This window comes from Eulemur rufifrons, chromosome 2 (assembly GCF_041146395.1).
Source record: "Eulemur rufifrons isolate Redbay chromosome 2, OSU_ERuf_1, whole genome shotgun sequence".
NCBI classification, from domain to species: Eukaryota; Metazoa; Chordata; class Mammalia; order Primates; family Lemuridae; genus Eulemur; species Eulemur rufifrons.
Window position 1 is genome coordinate 12,304,375 of NC_090984.1, and position 4,647 is coordinate 12,309,021.

Sequence of the window (4,647 nt, forward strand, 5' to 3'; positions counted from 1 at the left end):
GCCCTGGCCTGTTTGCCTTGGCCGGTCCTGACTGAGTTAATATCTAAACAGCCATGGGAGGCGGGGTGGAATTCCCATAAGCCCAATGCGGGTGTTGGGCGGGAGGAGGTTACTCTTCAATTCTCAGCTAAGCCTCCAAGAGGGGCTGGGAACAGTTGCACTAAGAAGCGCACCAGCTCCTTCCTTGGGGGCCAGAGTGGTTGGGGGGTTTCCATTGATATGAGCCATGGGAGGGGGTGTCACCCTCAAGCCTTCCTCTCTGCCAGCAAGGAACTATGTGCGCCCAGGGCCCTGAACTCAGCGCCCGGTTGGGATTGGCTGGTAGGGGCAGGAGGAAACTTCTTCCTACCCTAGCCTGGGTGTACTATCGCCACCTCTGCCTTGTGAAATCGGCCAAACAGGGTAGCTGCTCAAACAGGGGCAGTGCAGGCATTTGGTTCCCCCTTCCAGCCCCAGGCACGAGCAGCCTTACGGCATTTGGTGTCCTGCCCCAGGACCCACCTTCTGGGAAGTTCACGGTCAAAGTCCTCTGGCTGGGCTTCCGGTCTTTTTGCGCCCCAGCAAGCACTGCCTGGTTTTCTCCTCCCTTGCAGGAGACAATGACACGTGGTAAATTGCAACCCTTGTCCATTGTTCTTAAGTCATGCAAGGCTCTCTGGGCTCCTTTTCCAGAAGGCAAATTATACATATTAAACCAGGGAAAAAAACACATCATGCTTGAAGCATTCCTGGAAAAAGGCTTTCTCTGTCTCCAAATAATTGTCACTGTTTAATGGGCCTATTAAACAGGACGTTGTGGTGTCTGCCTCTACCAAGCAGTAGGGCTTGCAGATAACTCTGTCTCAATCTTCCTCTCACAGTGAGGGCAGTCCCGCCAGCCTGGCCCCAGATCCTGCCCTTTCCCCCCCCCCAAATGATGATATACATTTATCCAACAAAGATTCATTAAGCCTGGCCCTACTTAGCATTCTTGGGGACACAGAAATGAACAAAACAGACAAAAATCCCTGCCTGTATGGAGTGGACATTTACTGCAAACTTACTTACGAAGGGCCTAAGGTGCACTTTCTCCTTAAACTTCACGATCTCCTGTTTTTTTTAAGACTGGGTCTCGCTCCATGGCCCAGGGTAGAGTGCAGTGGTGTTATGATAGCTCACTGCAACCTCAAACTCCTGGGCTCAAGCTATCCTCCTGCCTCAGCCTCCTAAGTAGCTGGGACTACAGGTGTGTGCTACCAGGCCCGGCTAATTTTTCTATTTTTTGAAGAGATGGGGTTTCACTATGTTGTCCAGGCTGGTCTTGAACTCCTGACCTCAAGTGATCTTCCCACCTCGGCCTCCTAGAGTGCTATGATTACAGGCGCGAGCCACCACACCCGGCCCAGACTCCATCTTTGAAGAGAGCTGAAACCAAGTGTGTTTGACGCAAAGGGGGCAGGTGGAATCAAGTATTTATTCCTCAGGCATTTGTTGAGCACCTACTATGTGCCAGACACTGTTCCATGTGCTCTACGTGCATGCACGGAAGTCTTGCAGCCATGCCGCAGTAAGAATTAGCACCCATTGTACAGATGACGAAACTGAGGCCCCAAGAGTTTGAGCAACGTGTGCCATGTTATGCAGCTGGATGGCAGTGAGGCTCCAGGCAATGCTCTGAAACTGATGTCTTATAAAGCAAAGAACTAACAGAATCGAATGAAGACCTGACTCAGGGAAGCATGGCAGACCTAATTTGGAAGGCTCTAGTATGTTGGTGGCCTAGACTCTCAGGGAATCTCCACTGATTCTGTTCAGCTCTCCCTCATCTGGAGGTTAGCTTCCTCCTTCACAGGTGTTCACATTCCCCCTCTGTTGGGGACGGGGCTCTCAGGTGTCCAGGACAGGGGAGTGTCCAAAAGCGACAAGTGTCAGGGCTCTATCCCTGGGCCCTGCCATTGTTCTGTCCAGTCTGGGCTCACTCCCCCAGGACCAGCGTCTGTCTGCAGAGACGGGAATCCTTGCCAGATAAAATCACCTGAGCGTTTTTTGAAACATGCTCAGGCCTGTGACTCCCCTGAGTTTTTGTTTAGTCTTTGGGGTGGGGCTGACAAGGGAAAAACTGCCCTCGGGTAGCAGTGAGCATCAGAAGAGGAAGAAAACACATCAAAAACAAACAGGAGTCCTGATGCGGTGACTCACGCCTGAAATCCCAGCACTTTGGGAGGCTGAGGTGGGAGGATCACTTGAAGCCAGCCTGGGCAACACAGCAAGACCCTCATCTCTACAAAAAATAGAAAAATTGAAAAAACAAAAAGTAGAAAAATGAGCCTTGCATGGTAGCATATGCTATAGTTCCAGCTACTTGTGAAGCTGAGGTTGGAGGATTGTTGGAACGCAGGAGTTTGAAGTTGCAAACCAACAAGAACAACACACACACACACAAACAGGAGTGTCCTCTGGGCTATAACTGTGCCACCCAGTGAACACATGGATGGAGGCATACATGGCTACAGGGTGAATGTGTGACAATAAGAGCTCACATCTCACACATTTTCCCTCTTCTCCCCCGCCCCAATCCCAGGTCCCCCCAAATAGAATGATTAGCATTTGTTCAATAACTGTGTATTGAGCACCTACTTGTAGGCTCAATACAGCCACGAACAGGATAGAAATGCCTATCTTTGTGGATTGAATATTTGTACCGTAGCCACATTCACCTAGATTATCTAATCTAATGCTCTCGGCAATCTGATGAATTTAGGATCATCAGTAGCCCATTTTACATGTGAAAAAACATTTAAAAGTGAAGGATCCTGCCCCAAATGGTGCAGCTAAGAAACGGAGGCACAGGGAAGCTGAGTGTCTTGTCCAGGGTCACACAGCAAGTTTGGTGGTAGAGCTGAGCTCATGAACCCGGACTGGAGAGGGAGCCCCCGGAGGGAGGGGAGCTGTGGGCCCCACTCAGGTCTGGCTCAGCAGCGTTCCTGGTTCAATCCGCGCGGCGTTTCGGGCTTGGCCACCAGAGGGCGCCAGCGAGCCTCTGGCCGGCCGGGCAGCTGCGCTCGGGCCCCTCCCGCAGGAATGCCAGTGGTGGAGGGAGGGGACCTTGGCTGCCCGCCCCGAGCAGCTGCTGCCGCCGCTCAGACTCCGCCCGCCTCCCCTCCCTGGGACCGGGACTTTGCACAGAGGAGCAAGGCGGGAGGAGCGGCCTTGCAGGGATGCGGCCTTGCAGAGATGATTGGCTTCTGGTTTCAATCTGTCCCCCAGAGCTTTGAGCCCGGGGCTTCCCGGGAAAGGCCGGGCAGGACCCAGGAGACCAAGGAATAATACCAATGTCAACATAACGACGAATGGCTGTCATTTATTAAACGCCTACTACATTCCAGCACTTAGGACGGACTTTCTCCCCAGCAGCTTCCATTTCACAGATGAGGAAACTCAGGCCCTTTCTCGTCCAGGTGGGAGGCGTCAGGAGGTTCTCAGAGTGGAATGAACTCCCACATGTGCCAGCTTGCTCACTCCCAGTCCCAGCCCAGTCCCAGCCCAGGCTCCTCGGGTCATGTTTTTGGCCCTCAAAGTGCTGGTGATGTGGCTGTGAGCACATAGACAATGATCCCCTTCCCATGGAGCTGGCATCCTAGTGGTTAGAGACGGGCAAGAATCGTGTATCAATAACTGTAGTATATGTCAGATGTCTGAAAATAAAGCAGGTTAGGGGGCTACAGGGGCAGGGTGTGATCTTGAAGTGATCAGAGAGGGCCTCTCTGAAAAGGTGACATTTGAGCACCTAAAGGAGGTGAAGTAGGGAGCCTTGTCGATATCTGGGAAGAGCATTCTAAGCAGAGGGAACGGCATGTGCAAAGGCCCTAGGCTGGAGTGTGCAGAGAGTGTCTGAGCAGAAACAGCAAGAAGATCAGTATTGCTAGAATGGAGTGTGTGACGAGGACAGAGTAGGACATAAGTGAGAGGAATCTTCAGCGGTCAGATCACGTTGTTGTGGATTTGAATCTCAATAAGAAAGGAAACCACGGGACAGGTTTGGAAAGAGGAGTAACATTACCTTTCTGTTTTAACAGATTCAATCTGGGTATGTCCTTTCTTACTATGACTTGAAATACAGAAGTCAAAAAAATATTACTATTAATAACTCCACCACATAAAATTAAGGCTCTAAAACCTTGACAGAAAAGTTAAAAAAAATAAACAAAAAGCCTGACTTTAGTATTATAAAAGTTATCCATAAACAAAAAAACATTTGTATCCCCTTAATATTTTGAAATTTAAAAAAAAGAACAAAAAGCAAACTGGAGGAAAAAAAGATCCACACTTCACATCACAGACTTCCTAATTTTCTGAATATATAAGAGTTTCTAGGAGTTAATAATAAAAAATATCAACAATCCATTAGAAAACTAATTAGGGGAGCCAGGCATTGTGGCTCACACCTATAATCCCAGCAACTTGAGAGGCTGAGGCAAGAGGATCCCTGGAGGCCAGGAGTTTGAAACCAGCCTGGGACCAACAACATGGCAAGTCTCCACAAAAAAAAATTAAAACAATTATCCAGGTGTGGTGGCGCATGCTTGCAGTCCCAGCTACTGAGGAGGCTGAGGTGGGAGGATTGCTTGAGCCCAGCAGTTCAAGGCTGCAGTGAGCTAGGATCACACC